The sequence below is a fragment of the Natator depressus genome, chromosome 7 (genome assembly GCF_965152275.1).
Source record: "Natator depressus isolate rNatDep1 chromosome 7, rNatDep2.hap1, whole genome shotgun sequence".
NCBI lineage: Eukaryota > Metazoa > Chordata > Testudines > Cheloniidae > Natator > Natator depressus.
In genome coordinates, this window is record NC_134240.1 from 73,748,008 (window position 1) to 73,765,250 (window position 17,243).

The following is a 17,243-nucleotide window of genomic DNA, read 5'->3' on the forward strand; positions in this document are numbered from 1 at the left end:
GCAATAGTCAAAATGAAACAAAGCTGTTTCCTCTTCAAAACTATCACACTTGGCTTCAACCTGCTCCATCCATGTCAGTAGTAATAAGTCATTTCACAGTTAGTCTGGAATCCCATGGGCTTCACTTGGCACATACTCATCCTCTTCTACTGCTACCAGAGCTATTCCCTCTTAACTTTCCTTAGGATGGCAGGAGATCCAAAGTGGGATAGGACGACAGGACTGGAGTGCAGGAAAACTGGGTCCATATCCCAGTTCAGCCATAGACTGCCTTTGCAACCTTGGATAGTCCCTTAATTTTGTTTTTCAGTTCCTTGCTTGTAAAAACGGGGGTTCCACAATCATAGGGGAGCTGTGAAGATAAAATCCATTTGTGATTGTGAGGCTCCCAACTATCATGATGGTGAGGGCTATCAAAGTATCTAGAGAGATCTGAGCAAAAAATGAAGGGAAAAACTGCAGGAGACCTGATTTCATGGTCTTGTCACTGACTGCAGGCCCTCAACTCCCATTCGGGGGGGCTCGTTACCCATTTATTACTAACTAGCTCAGCATCAGTTTACTCAGGTTTTCCATGTGTGGTTGACTGGTAGAATGACACACCAGAGAATGACCATCCCCCTGGCTGTGCACTCAGATTGCAAATGCATTCTCTCTCCTTGCCACTCACAAAACTCAGGACTATGGAGAATGATCTTTACAAACATCCACATATGGAAGGGAAGTGCATACCCCTGAGCCAGCCCTCTTCTCTTCCTTATTTTACTCCCTAACCGCTGCTTTTCATCTGCTCCCAGATGCAGAGGGGATCATTTAGCTATAGCCAAATGAGGCAGCTGCCTGGGGCTACAAATTCTGCCTAGAGCGACAAACCTGAGTGCTGCTGTGGCCCATGTTCAGGCTGCAATGTTACTCACTAATATTTGGCCCAGCTGGCAGCCAGTCAAATCGGAGTGAGTGACCCTGACCGTGCCCTCTCCCTTCTACCATAGCCATCAAATCCTCAGAAGGCATGTTGCACCATCCCAAACAAGTCCAGGCACCCCCTCTAAGAACCTCTGCTCTGGGAGTTGTGTGTGTGTGTGTGTGTGTGTGTTGCGGGGGGGGGGGGGGGTCCACTGAAGTTTTTCTTAGGATGACAGATTGTCTTGAGTGATCTCTGTTGAGTGTTAATCCTTAGTAAATCAGAGCAAGTGATCTCTAACTGTTGGATTTCTTTTATAGCTTTTCTTTCACTCTCTTTATCTTTCATAATAAAGCTGCTAGAAAAGGGGTGGGGAGTTCATGGCCATTTTTTCTCCCCATTTTTCACCCCCAATTTGGAATTCTTGAATATTTCCAACTAGTTACAGAGCTCATTTTAAAAAAAATACAGAAAATAAAATCCTCCTTAAAATGTTGTGGGGAATATGTTCCATTGCTTTAAGTGACATTTCAAACCATTCGTAGTTTTCTGAGAAGATCTGTCTTTGTACAGATCTCTGAAAATGCTGAGGAGGGGGTGGCATAATGTCATCCTGTTGACACTGCGTGTATCTAACAAGAGGCACAGAGGCAATAGAAAGTGGGCTAGGGTGAGACATGGATACAATTTAATGTTCCCTGAATCAGATACTGAATCCAGTTTGATCCATTATACTGCTGATACAACTGTTAAATAAAAACACTTCATTGAAACCTGAGACTCCTTGTTTCCTCGAGATTACTACAAATGACCTGATTCAGTTTCCATTGAAGTCAATGGAATTTTTTCATTGACTTCAGTGGGAGTTAAATCAGGGCCTAAAATGTGTGTTAGGATTATTTTATCAGTGTGGTCTAGTTAGCTGTTTGAATGTTAAACATGGAGTCAGGAGAATTGAGTTATATTCTCAGTTCTGCTGATGACTTGCTGCCATTTCATACATCTATTTCTCTTTATCCTCTCCTACCCTTGTCTTATCTACATAGATGGCAAGCTCTTTGGGGTAGAGACTGTCTCCTAAAATGTGTTTGTACAGCACCTAGCACACTGGAGCTTCACTTTCAGCTGGGGCTTCTAAGTGCTACTGTCATAAATATAATTAATAATAAATAATAATAATAATAAAGTTTAACAAACTTTTTTAAGAGTTTTGGTAACCACACATTCCAGAAGAATATATATTTTACAGGTAAAAAAGGATGAAAGTTAAGTATACAATCTGGTAGACAGAAATTTTTCAGTATGACATAGCAATGAACCTGTTTACACTAGCAAAAAATGTGCACAAAAAACCCGTTTACACTAGCAACACCATAACAAATCTAGAATCCGCATCAGCTTCTAGGATACATTTTAGAATTGCAACAGGTACGGCTTTAACTGACACTGACTACTATGTATTCATATATATTATTTAAAACCAAAAATATAGGGAGCATACATGGTATGATGTGGCATAAATGTTTTACCAACTTGAGTCTGGTATGGCTGCATGGTCATGGCATGAATGACAAATGCCATATGCAAGTCAGACAGGTCTTTATTTAGATTGTAAACCCTGTGCAGCACGGACCGTTTTGTGTTCTGTATTTATACAGAGCCTGGGACAGTGGAGTCCTGGTCCAGAAGAGGGCTCTTAAGAACTATAGTAATAGAAATAAATAATAATCCCAGAGAAGACTGATAAATCCTTGATAGCACATCACAGTTTCATGTAATCTCTCTCTGCCACACGTTACAAACAGGGGTTGAATTGGAGTTTAAAGAAAAGGAAATGGCACTCTATCAAACTCCACCTGTGAAATGAGGTCATCCTGAGACTCCAAAATGAGACATCATTCACAGTCGATGGTGCAAATGTTCAGAATATTGTCATGTGTGTTTTCTGGGATCCACTGGGCTCCTTAGACTTGGCTTTACCTTGATGAGGCTGCACTGCTTAGCCTTAGCTCATTCTTGAACGGGAAAAAGAAAAAAAAGTGGTGGTATCTCCCAAGCACATCCAGTCATGGCATCCAGAGCAGAGCGTGTAAATCTTCATAACATGGTTCTTCCCCATTCTTCCATGCAGTGGAATAGTTCACAATATTGCTATCATCACTGGGCATCTGAGTTAGCGTCCACTGAGTTGGACAGGGCAGTTTGTGTCTCTGAGCCATTGTTTCAGGCTGCAAATCTAGGCCAAACAGTTTGCACTCAGTTAATGTTTTCAAGGCTTTCACTCAATGAAAACGGAGACGCAGTTAAACCTGTTGGGCAGGCTGGAAGAAGGCTTGGCCACACCCCCTGGTAATAGCCCAGTTCCAGCCCTGCTTACAGCACAACTGTTCTGAAATGGTTGAGAGTTTAATTGAATATATATTGAAGTCAAGAGCCAGGGCTTGAACCTGAGTGTACAAATCCCAGGTGAGTGCTATCCACTGGACTATTAGCTATTCTAGAGTGGATCTTTTTTAAAAAAAAAAAAAAAAAAAAAATTGAAAGGTCTCATTTTTTTTCTTCGTTGCTTGAAACCAATTTGAAACCTCAAAACAGAATTATTGTTTTCCGGGCAACCCTATAACTAATACATCTGAGATTGTTACAAACAACACAGACCATCTGCAAACAAAAAAGAGGCTAAGTTAATCAAACAGTAAGGTTTGTTGTTTCTTTTTCCAGCCAAACAGCATTTTTCCTTTCAAGACAGATCCTCATCTGAGGATCGACTCATTCATTCAGGAGCCCAGGGAATATTTATTGACTACATCCCTGGATATAGCAAGATGCTCAACCAGCTGTCCCTGAAGTGAGACCCATCAATCTACTCAATCTCATGCCCAGGTGAAAAGTCAACACCCTAAACCATGTAGACAGGGAAACAGCTACAGTAAGCACATTTATTATTTAAGGAAAGGAATGGTAAAGTGAAGAGTGTGTCCTCCAGCAGGCACTTGGGAGGAAGCAATGTGTTTTACTGTCCTCCAGCTCCAAGTCTTCCCTTTATCTCAGCAAATATACTGCTTCATTTGACCAGCACAAGTATGTAGTCTGGAAGAGCAATCCACTGTACTACTTCCTTGCGGGACACCTTAAATATTTTATTTTAGTCCCAGACTAAAGCACATGTAATGAACAAAATAAAGCAACCTTGCTGATAGTCTGTTTAATCTTTTTGACAGAGGAATCGCTGACTTGTATCACATAGAAGAGGATAATGGGAGCTTCCCAAAATGCCTGGCCTTTTTTTTTTTTTTTTAAAAAGGTCTTCATCAACATGATTTTTGTAAAAACTCATTTCTAAGTTTCCTATCTGGCTCCTTCCTACTGATTTTTATTTTGCAATTCTATTTTTTAAGTCTTATGTTTTATTTTTTGGCAGGGGAATTCTACACCACTTCAGTCTTTCACTGTGATTTCATTACTTCTTGGCCTGATGCAGGCATCTGGGGAGGAAAGAATGGGGCTCCCAACTTCTGCTCTGGATCCATTGTTCACTGGTCCGATGCTGGTGTAAAGGGAGGGCTGAAGGCGATTCCTTGGCTGTCCCTAAAGCCTCCCTGGACTCATGCAGGAGTCTGGGATAAAAAAATAAGTCTCAGTAACTCAGGAATCCCGTGGTCAGATACTATAGTAATGGGAAGCAGTACAAAACCCTAAGACAGACAGCCCCATGTAGAGATCTAACAAGTGAAGGGTTTTTCATCTCTCAGGTTTTTCAGACCCACCTTGCATCTATCTTGAAAAAAAAAATCTGGCTTCCTCCTGTTGTATCCTAACACCATGTGGGGTCCTGAGAAAAAGAGACAAACTCTACCCCGAAATTCAGAGGCAGACACAGCTCTGATACACTCTCTGACCTGGGACAATGCAGGCACAAGAGCACCAGAGTCAGACTTGAGAATGAAGTCACCATCTTATTGCAAGAGTCAGGAAGTGCAATTGTCCATTAACCAAACAGTGAGGATTACTAGACACAAAAGGAAAGTCTATATTGCAATGTAAGCCCAGGGTTAGTGAGACTCGAGTCTGCTGATCTGTGTTAGGGAACCCTGGGCTTGAGTGTCTACATTATATTTTAACCCCAGAATTTTAAGAATTTTCTGACACATGCTCAAACCTAGGTCTCTGGCATCCACACGGCAATGCACAGACCCACATCAAAGTAACCATCTCCCAGAGTCCCTAGTGCTCCTCTCCCGAAATGTGGCCACTCTAGCCCAAGGAACATGGTGCAATGTGTGAAAACTTTACTGTTCGCCCTGCCTGTAACCAGGAAGCAGTTCACTTTGCAAAAGGCTTGATTGGTTCGGTCTCCATGGCAAACCCAGGAGGCTCTCTGATAGCGTGCTTGCAGGTCGGTGATCAGAAGAGAATGGATTAACACTGCCCTGAGCTGCTGCCATTTTCCAAGGTGGGGGTGGGTGGGCTTCCATTTTCAATAGTGTGGATTACAGATTGTTGGGAGAGAAGACTAAAAAAGTTGTCCCAGGGAATTGTGAGATACTTCTGGATGACTCCCAGGACCTCAGCAAGCAGGGCTGCAGCTACACTGCAAAGCAATATGGCTCAGATCCTAAATCCAGGCTTGACTTGAACTTGGACCCTTCAGCCCTGCAAGGTCCTGGGACCAAGCCCTGGGTTAGCGGAATTGCAGTGAAGGTGCAATGGGGGTTAGCTCTTGAGTTTGGGCTAAAGCATGGACTTACACTGCAATGTAGACATAACCTCCAGAGCTGTCAAATACCCAAATACATCAACTAAACAGGTTTTTTTTCCATGTACTCTCTTTCAGTTATAGTCATCTTAGGTGTTACTTTCAACTATAGTAGATAAATACATTTTAAAGAAGTCCCCTGGACATGTGATTTTCAAGTTGATGTTGTCCCTTTAAATGTACATTTTTGTATACTGTACACTTTTTGTCCCTTTCCTAAACACTAAACAGACAGAAAGATCATAGGCTGACGTTTTTTAAGAGTATTTCAATTATATACTTCTCCTAAACCTGCTACATACCTCTCAAATGTTTATAGAATTTCCTACTGAATAGTGCTCCACAGGAATGTAAAAACACTCTCTAATATCCTGTTCTGGGGATATAAATAGAGGTCTTCGGTCTCCAGTAATGAAAACATGGAAATTTTAATCAACTAAAATTCACTGGAAGGAAGGAAGAAAGAAAGGAAGGAAGAAATGCTTGTACAGAATTAGGCAGTTAGGAGCCAATATATTAACCTGTCTTTCAGATGAGGTATAAAGCTCGGGTCCTGACCAGTAAAGAACAAAAACAGGGCTACTCTTGCACTATCCTGGACAAATTCTATATGAATCCAGTAACTACATTACCTAAATTCCTCTGTTTCTATGTTGTCTTCTTCACTTCTGTGTTTAGAATTGCAGGTACCACTCTAATGGCTGTTAGATTTTTCCCTTAAAGGGGCTGCATTTCAGTGATAGTTGAAGTGAAAGGATATGTATAATATAGATTCTCATCTCCCTGGCATGAGTACAATCACCTGTGCTGGAGTTGCTCATCTGTTACAGTGAAAGGAGAATCAAGCCCATAATCTGAATGAAAGCCTCTTTCTTTCTCGCTCTTGCTCTTTTAAAATCTCGCTTTCTAAAATTTAGTGTCGTCTTGCTACTTCTGGTGCAACCCTGCTCCTCAGCATGTTGAACCTAATTTTACCATGGCCACTATTAATGTTTCAACTATAGTTACTTCTTGAACTAACTTCTGGGTTACTTAGATTTCAGATTAAAACAGCCTTTCATCTTCTATGTGCTATAGAACCAGCTGTTACAAAAAGCGGTAGATGAAGATGTTGAGAAATTAACTTCACTAAGCCTTGTGCAGTTCTGATATTTGACCTGTTTATTTGAAAGTACCTGAAGTCACCTATTATAACAAATTTTACTGGACTCTATTACCTCCCTCAGTCTACTTTCTCACCTCTGTGACCTGACCCACACTTCCTATATAGTTTATAGACAGGTATTTGCTCCTTGCACAAATGCCTATTAATAACATTCATGGAGAGGCAGTGACCTCTGCCTTAGGAGTCTTTATGTTCCTGTTCCTTCAGGCCCAAGAAAGAGAACAACAACCACCATAGCTGCTATAGACGAGAGAGGGTATGTCTTACAGTAAAAAGGGACAATGCTACAAGCATAGCTGCCAGGTAAGAGAAAGACAATATGTTACAACAGAAAGGAACTAGAATTATGGTTCTTGTCAAAGAAGGGGTGAGGCTCAGAAGAACCCCATATTGTTTGACCTCAATGGGATTGTACAGAAGTGTGGAGAGGAAGACCCCAAGCTCAGATGGCTAAAGGGGGCCAATCAATCAAAACAGTGACCCCATCCAGAAAAAATAAAACCGATGTCCCAGAAGCCAGAAAATGTTTAAAGAGTATGAATTACCAAACAGAAGAAAAAAGTCAGAAACCTGAATTTGGTTCAGGCTTAGTTCAACATGTCTCACCTCATTTGTTTGGTTTTTATTATTATCATCATTCAAATGAGCCTTACTTCAAAAAATAAGTCACCGTGCTAAGAAAAGTCATTGGTCCTTCAGCTTTGATCATGGAATGTGACATGATAGTATTCCTGTAGAAGTTCAGTCAGCTTGTGTTTGCCTCAGTCATCTTTTCCTTTGGTGGTAACATCCTGCGTGATGCTGTTTTGTGTGATGTTCCAAGACACCGTCATTTCAGATGCTGTAAAATCCTAGAAGCAAAAAAAAAAGGAGCCAGGGGATGTGGGGAGGAAATTAAAAGGAAATTTTATTAAATACTAACGGACTTCAGATATTCATCCAGTGTTTCCAAATCATCGCAAGCCTTTATGACTTGTTAATAGAGCCATAGCAAGATCACAAAGTGTGTTAACAGCTGGCATTGGAAAGGCACTGATCCCTATAAAGTGTAGCTTTAGGGTTTTCACAAATCACATATAATGGAAGGCATTTTTTTAAAAGATATGGTTGGGTTCTTTATTAATTGATAGATTAATAAGATAGATAGCCTGAGTAGATAAGCCTGAGAAGAACTATAATAAACTAGGAAAGAAGTGTACATGTTACACACAGAAGTACCAGGAGGAGCAAGAAAAAATAATTAATAGAAAACAAAGGAAGAAATAACCCAAAATGTTGAAGTTGCTTGAGCCCTTTTTTAGGTAGGGCTAACACTCCTAAATTGCCATGCCTTTTATATACACTACTAGGCTGCTGATCCTTTTGATGTGCATCACTCTCTGACTCTTTAATACCCATTTTCTGTAAAAAGTACCAAGATGACATTTTATGGCTCCCTGTATGGTTAATAAGGCCCAGGGCCTGATTTTTAAACTCTTGGGGCTCACAGTTGCATACTTAATTTTCATACACAATTACTGTCATGTGAAGCTGTGTGAGCAAATATTATCTTAGACATTTGAGCATGCAGTGCACAATTTTGACATGGAATCATGGTAAATTAGTGCACAAATTAGGTGTGCAATTGCCTGCGTGGATTTTTTTTAAAAATCACACCCACAGTCTTTGTCTGTGTGTGTGTGTAGATAGATCAATTTGAATTTTCAAAAGTAACTAGTGAGTTGGGTTGCATCAAATTTTGAGTACCCAAATTGAAGCATCTTACAGGTGCTTGATTTTTCAAAAGTGTTCAGTATCTGCATTCTGAAACTCTGGACCCATGAAGATTTATCAGGTTGGGTGCCCACAGATGGAGGTACCCCAAAATGGAGGCACTAGTTACTTTTAAAATAACAGTCACAAGAGTGAAATGCCTCCAAGCTGCATGGTAACTTTTTAAAAATCCTATGATGGAGGCTCAAATTAAATATATACCTCAAATTTAAAAAAAAATTAGAAAGAGGACCAAAAAATGCCATGATGGTGAAACAACAGAGTGGCAGCCTCTAAAAACTGGATATCAAATCCAGCTGAGGAAAATAGAAAGGAGCAAGTCAAGTCTAAAAGTATAATAAGGGAAGCCAAAAAAGAATGTGAAGAGCAACTAGCAACAGACTCAAAAACCATCAGCAAAAGTTTTTTTTTAGTACATTAGAAGCAGGAAGTCACCAAACAACCAGTGGGGCCACTGGATAATCAAAGGGCTAAAGGAGCACTCAAGGAAGACAAAGCCATTGCAGGAAAGCTAAATGAATTCTTTGCATCAGTCGTCACTGCAGATGATGGGAGGGAGATTCCCACACTTGAGTCATTCTTTTTGGGTGACAAATCTCAGGAACTGTCTAAGACTGAGGTGTCAATAGAGGATATTTTGGAACAAATTGGTAAATTAAACAGTCATAAAACACCAGAACCAAATGGTATTCACCCACAAGTTCTGAAGGAATTCAGATATGAAATTGCAGACCTCCTAACTGTGGTGTGTAACCTATCACTTAAATCAGCCTCTGTATTTGATGATTGATGGATAGCTAATGTGATGCCAATTTTTAAAAAAAGTTCCAGAGGCAATCCTGACAATTACAGTCAGGTATGTGTAACTTCTGTACAAGGCAAATTGGTTGAAACTATAATAAAGAACAGAATTATCAGACACATAGATGAACGTGATATATTGGGGAAGAGTCAACATGTCTTTTGTAAGGCGAAATCATGCCTCACCAATCTATTCAAATTCTTTGAGGTTAACAAGATGTGGACAACGGTGATCCAGTGGATATAGTGTACTTGGACTTTCAGAAAACCTTTGACAAGCTCCCTCACCAAAGTCTCTTAAGCAAAGTAAGGAGTCATGGGATAAGTGGGAAGATCCTTTCATGGATCAGTAACTGCGTAAAAGATAGGAAACAAAGGGAAGGAATAAACACTCAGTTTTCTCAGTGGGAGAGATGTAAATAGCGGTACCCCACAAGGATCTACACTGAAATCATTCATAAATGATCTGGAAAAAGAGGTAAACAGTGAGGTGGCAAATGTTGCAGACAATACAAAATTTCTCAAGATAGTTAAATCCAAAGGAGACTGGGAAGAGTTACAAAGGGATTTCACAGAACTGGGTGAATGAGAAGCAAAATGGCTGATGAAATTCAATGTTGATAAATGCAAAGTAATACATATTGGAAAACAATCCCAACTATACATACAAAATGATGGGGTCTAAATTAGCTGTTACCACTCAAGAAAAAGATCTTGGAGTCATTGTGGATAGTTCTCTGAAAACATCCACTCAATGTGCAGCAGCAGTCAAAAAAGCGAACAGACTGTTAGGCACCATTAGGAAAGGGAGAGATAATAAGATAGCATATATCATAATGCCACTATATAAATCCATCATATACCCACACCTTCAATACTGAGTGAAGTTGTGGTCTCAAAAAAGATATATTGGAAATGGAAAAGATACAGAGAAGGGCAACAAAAATTATTAGGGGCATAGAACAACTTCCATATGAAGAGAGATTAAAATGATGGGGACTGTTCATCTTGGAAAATATGACTAATGTGGCTGATGTGATTAGGCCCTATGATGGTGTCCCCTGAATAGATATGTGAACACAGTTGGCAATGGGCTTTGTTGCAAGGATAGGTTCCTGGGTTAGTGGTTCTGTTGTGTGGTGTGTGGTTGCTGGTGAGTATTTGCTTCAGGTTGGGGGGCTGTCTGTAAGCAAGGACTGGCCTGTCTCCCAAGATCTGTGAGAGTGATGGGTCGTCCTTCAGGATAGGTTGTAGATCCTTGATGATGCAGCCGCACTATCAGAGGCTCGTTCACCTGCACATCTACCAATGTGATATATGCCATCATGTGCCAGCAATGCCCCTCTGCCATGTACATTGGCCAAACTGGACAATCTCTACGTAAAAGAATAAACGGACACAAATCAGACGTCAAGAATTATAACATTCAAAAACCAGTTGGAGAACACTTCAATCTGTTTGGTCACTCGATTACAGACCTAAAAGTGGCAATTCTTCAACAAAAAAAACTTCAAAACAGACTCCAACGAGAGACTGCTGAATTGGAATTAATTTGCAAACTGGATACAATTAACTGAGGCTTGAATAAAGACTGGGAGTGGATGGGTCATTACACAAAGTAAAACTATTTCCCCATGTTTATTCCCCCCCACCCCCCACTGTTCCTCAGACGTTTTTATCAACTGCTGGAAATGGCCCACCTTGATTATCACTACAAAAGGTTCCCCCCCACCTCCCGTTCTCCTGCTGGTAACAGCTCACCTTACCTGATCACTCTCCTTACAGTGTGTGTGGTAACACCCATTGTTTCATGTTCTCTGTGTATATAAATCTCCCCACTGTATTTTCCACTGAATGCATCCAATGAAGTGAGCTGTAGCTCACAAAAGCTTATGCTCAAATAAATGTGTTAGTCTCTAAGGTGCCACAAGTACTCCTTTTCTTTTTTGCGGGTACAGACTAACACGGCTGCTACTCTGAAACAGAAGGAAGTACTTCATCACATAATGCTCAGTCAACCTTTGGAACTCATTGCCAGGGGATGTTGTGAAGTCTAAGAATACAAGTGGGTTCAAAAAAGAATTAGATTAACTCATGGAAGATAAGTCTATCAACGGTTATTAGCCAAGATGATAAGGGATACAACCCCATGCTCTAGGTGACCCTAAACCTCTGCCTCCCAGATGCTGGGACTGGATGATAGGGATGGATCACTTGATAATTGCTCTGTTCTGTTCAGTCCCTTTGAAAGATCTGGCACTGTTCCACTGTTGAAAGACAGCATACTGGGCTAGATGTACCATTGGTCTTACTCAGTATGGCCACAGTTTCCTATGTTCTTATGTTATGTTTGAAAATTCAGATCATATACAACAAGTTTAATCTTTTCTCATGAGTCCTGAATTTAGATAACATTTTGTGTGCTGAAAATTGCTCAGTATAACCCAGGTGATTCTAACTTTGAGAAATAATATGAATTATGATTGCTACCATTCAGTAATAGTAGTCCATTCATTTCTGTTTGATTTGTGTTCCTAAGAGAGTTATACTTTAGCTGAGGGAATAGAGCTGAATCATTTTATGAATGGTATTTTCTGATACTTAATGTATTCATTATGAGTTAACTATTAAAACAAATTCACTCATTAAAATAAGAGAAGACCTACTTTGCATATTGCAGACAAACTAAGAATACAGATCCTGATTTAGATGTCACATCAGTTTTATATCATTGTGACTCCATTGCCTTAAATGTAGTTGCTTCTGAGTTACATCAGTAGGAGATCAAAATCAGGCCCATACTTCAAAGCACTTCCTATTTCATTCCAAGACAGCCATGGATGCTAAACTTCATAATAATCAGACCAGTTTACTCTACTGGCATTTGCTTCAAGTCTGGTACCTAGTTCCAATCTTACACTAGCAGTATTGCCAGCCACAAACATTCAAAAATCACGAGTCAGGTTTCCCCAAAATCATAAGATATGATTTTTAAGCCAAAGATTTTGAAAAATAATAAATGTTAGGTTCTTTTTACTGGCCTTTTGGTTGTTGAAAATTTAGAACTTATATTTTCAAACTGTTCTCTGCAGCCATACAGGCTAGAAACTTGCTCTTGGAGGGAAAGAATGAAAGCTGAGATTCTAATGAAATCACCTGACGTCTGGTTTGGGGGTTTTAAGAGAAGCAGCAAACACTGAGAAATTGGTGATAATATCATGACAGCTGCCACCACTGTGATCTCACACTGATGAAATTACATTAACTTAATCAGAGTACACCAGTGTAAGGAAATCAGAATCAGGGTATGTCTATATGTACCGTGCTGCAGTGTCACAGCTGTTCTAATACAGTGCATCTGGAGAAGACGCTCTATGCCAATGGGAGAGAGCACTCATGTTAGCATAAAAAACCCACCTCCACGGGAGGCATAAGCTATATCAATGGGAGAAGCTCGCCTGTCGACAGCTCTGTGCAAATGAACACTTATGTTAGTGTAACTTATGTCACTCATAGCAGTGGAATATTCACACCCCTGAGCGACATAAGTTTTGCAAACATGGGCTGTAGTATAGACATAGCCTCAGGTTCTCAGAGTTTTCTCTCAACAGTAAAAGAAGTGCAAAGACAACTTTTCCTATATTTAATTCTACATTTCTCCATAACTAGGTCACTCATTTAAATATTTTTTTAATATGATGTTAGAGTGGCTACCTCAGTACAGTGATATGAAAAGAATAAATGACAGTAATTGATATTTTTATAGCAATATACCAGATTGTCTCATTAAATTCAATCCTGAACAGACAAATCTTAGAGTTCCCTTTTATAAGCCGGGGCTTTGAGTCATTCAACCCCTTGTTTTTCCTTCTGTTCCTTTGCAAACCTGAAAAATAAAATGCAAATAAAAATAGCCCTCTTTTAATCTGAGTATTAGTGTACTGCCTGGAGACCTTGCTTTAGAACTTGCCGGAACAAAAAGATATTTCATGGACTCATCCCAATTCCAAATGTCCACAGTGTATGCCAGTGTCATGCTGTCTGGAGTGGTTCATGATTGTGAGTGCCTACCTCAGGGCAAACCATCAAAAACAGGGCCAACACCTCAAACCGGTGGTATGTCCTGTAATTAGATTTCACTAACTGCAGTTAGTACCTAGTCATGTGCACACAAACTAACTTCTTGGTTTCTCCTCCAAACTCATCCTACTGTAACGTGTGCTTCTCCCTCCAAGTTCCATTCTTCACATACGATAAGATTGCCAGAGGCTAGATTGTGACTTGGATTGCATGCCTGTGCAGGGGGTAATCCTGACAACCCTTAAACCCTACACAGACTACCTGGAACTTGGATTCAGGTGCACATGTATAAGCATGCAACATATTCACTTCCAACAAAACAGACGAGTATGGAGAGCAGGGGAAGAGAGGAAAATGGGCAGGGCTTTGGCTTCCCCTACTATGCCCGCCATTTCAGTTATGTCAGATGGGGAGTAGCATAATTTGCTGCTGGCACAAGCAGCAGTGAGGAAGCAAGGTGGAAATTATGCCTCTAAAACTCAAAACCTCTGTGGACTATGCTTAGGGCTGGGCTTCAAAGCATAAACTACTCCCATGAAATTTAGCTCAGTTGTCACTCTCTGAGGAGACTCTCAGTCAAGACTGCAGTAGCAGGATATTTCACATTAGGATCGAGGTTCAGTGTGTGAGGATTTGAGGAAAGAGATTTTCGGCCCTGCATTTTCACTGGATGTGCTGAGTTTTTTATTTATCCCAACAAAAAAAGTGTATTGAAACAAAGTTTCATCTGTATTTCTTAGTTTGTCAGTGGTAGTTTGTTTTTCATCAGAGCTCACCACATGAACCATCAAAAGCCAGCTAAATAATTCACTAATATATCCAGTCTGCAAAAGTCACTGGAAACATTAATGAACTTCACCATGTTATTTAGAGAGAACTATCTTCCTGCTGGAGGCTTCATTCAGTCCTAACCCCTTCTGGATATTCTTGCCTTACAAAGCAGTAGAAGGCAGGATTCACTATGCTAATTTATTAGTAATTTATTTTTATTATTATTTTATTATTACAATAATGCCTAGGAGCTATTGGAGAGTGAAAATATTTAGAATCATGTAGAAGTAGTAATGGTCAGTCTTGAGCCTGCTGAAGGTCAAAGTGTGATCTGACATTTGATGGGTATTGCTAAATTAACTTTGTGATGCTCGAGGATGGAAAATTTCTGCTAAAACTGCAAAATGTACCCAAAGTAAAATGCTGTGTAAGTTGCTTGCTAAAGAACTGATAATAGCATGTCCCCACCAGTAGTGCAAGTAGAATTCATTTCTTACTGGTATGCTGCATTCATGGGAGGGACACAAATGGCGTCCTCATGTTCTGCTCCTCCTTGTGTCTTTCCAGTACGGCATACCGGCTACAAATATCTTACTAGTACGGCATACCAAATCATACCGCCCTACTTGCACCACTGGTCCCCACCCGGGCCAATGACCACAAGAACAGGGAAGTTGAGGTAAATAGGAAAGTACAGTTGAAGAAAACACCCCTGAGGTTAAGTAGCCAATAGATGGCCTGGTCACCATATATGGTTTATGTATGATTAATAACAATTAATCAATGAAATGGCTAATATTGCATGTGTTTGATATTAATTGCAAGATGTATAATTCCTCATGCTGATTGGAAGTAAACTACTGAATATGTAATTTAGATATGAATATATATACTAGAGTGTAATGGGATAGTTGGAGATCATAGGAGCAATCCATCATTACCCACCTATACCCCGGGAGAAGGTAACTGGTCATTATCTTTTTCTGTATATCTGTCACTGCTTTAATAATAGTTGTTAATCATATAAATAGTTTGGTTCGAATAAAAGTTTGAATTAATAAACCTGAGTTTCTTGACCTGAATCCATTAAATTACACCCAACAGAGCCCCAGTCATGGCCGAGGACCCCATTGTGCTAGGCACTGAACAAACAGAAAAAAAGATGTAATAAGAGGCAAAAGCTCCCCCTTAAAGTAATACATACACAGAATGAACTCATTATAACTGGCAGAGCTATGTGCATCAGAAGCTGAGGTAGATGAACTTTACTTTCCTCTAACGAGGGCCATCAGTCCTCTCTCTTTCGCAACCTGAATAGGTCCACAAAATATTAAATATAAACAAAACCATCCCATTTCTTCTCATGGCCTCAGCCTAGTGCGCTTTGATAACCTCTGACTTATAAAGCCTTCAATAATATGCATTACAAATGAAGTACTGATGCAGTCTTAACTACAGCAAGAGTGCTTTAACGTTATCTCTTATAACATTATGTTCTCTAATAACTGTTCTTATAGGATGGGCAGGGAAGGTGTCCCTAGCCTCCATTTGCCAGAAGTTGGGAATGGGTGACAGGGGATGGATCACTTGATGATTACCTGTTCTGTTCATTCCCTCTGGGGCACCTGGCACTGGCCACTGTCGGAAGACAGGATACTGGGCTAGATGGACCTTTGGTCTGACCCAGTATGTCCGTTCTCATAAAAATAGGTCGGGAGGGGCCATGATTTGTTGATAGTTTACATTACACTGTGAATATTTTCCCTTTTTCTTGTCCTGTAAGCTATGTTGAGCTTGGCTGTACAGCTGTATCAAAAACAAATGTTCCAGAGTAAGAGGGCTGTTTGTCAGTTTCTTGCATTGATCGTGCCCTGAGCTACTGGTGCCTCTGGTAAATGACTGCCAGCTTTAGAGTCATTAGAGAGCTATGAATCTCTTAATTTATATTCCTAATCAGTGAGCAAACTGATAAAAAGAGGACTATTTTCAAGGATTTAGTCTACCCAGTCTCAAACTCACAAGATCTTCTTTACTCCATGCACGATGTACTTGTTTCCTTGGAAACCATCATACTATGCCTTGCACATACAAATTTGATTCAGACTACATTTGCAGAACTGGATCCCAAGTATCTGATGAGAGAAAAATATAAGTTTTTATTCTTATTGGGAACTGAAGATAACTGAATTGAACCAGGAAAAGTCATTAATGTATATATATATTGTGTGTGTGTGTGTGTGTGATATTTCTAAATGAGATTTAGTGATAGGGGAGTGGGTGTGAAACTCAAGAAAGTTTTCTTTTCTCCCAGTTCATGGATCTTTCATGATCCATTACACTGGAGTTGTGAGTATTGTTTTATTGATAATTTGGGGACACCATAATTATAATATAACAGTATCTGTTTCTTAGGGAGTACCTGATTACCCAGTGTGTCAAAATCAGATTATACTCAAATTTGCCTCCATTTCATTCAAATCTTTCTACAAACTGGCATTTGAAAGCCAAATCATTAAAGGAAAGTAACAGAAAATCTTATGCTTTATGAAATGAGCTCTTGCATTTAAACCAACTCCATCTCCTGCTATAGTAATCATTCTTAAAAAGTCAGTTTGCTAATAGTTAATACACAGTTGTGGCTGAGATACTAAGGGTTGCTCTATGTTTGAAATAGGAAATAGTTGTGGAGTCTTTGAATGTTGGTAAATGGTGACTTTTTAATGTCACCATACTTCATTTGTTTTATCCCTTAGTCTGTGTCTTTGTTGCACATTATAAAGGACTGTGGCACACATTTGGGATTTGGGCAGGAATGGAGCCACTGTTGATAAGAAGATAAAAACCACTGCCTTTAGCTTTGGTGCTGAAGTAATAGAAAGGGAATGGGGACTGACTGTGTGTAGGAAAGCAGCCATGCCATTTTAAGGGGACAGGATGTCACTTTCACAAATGCCTCCATATGGTGCCATTTCTACCTTATTACTGAGGATGAC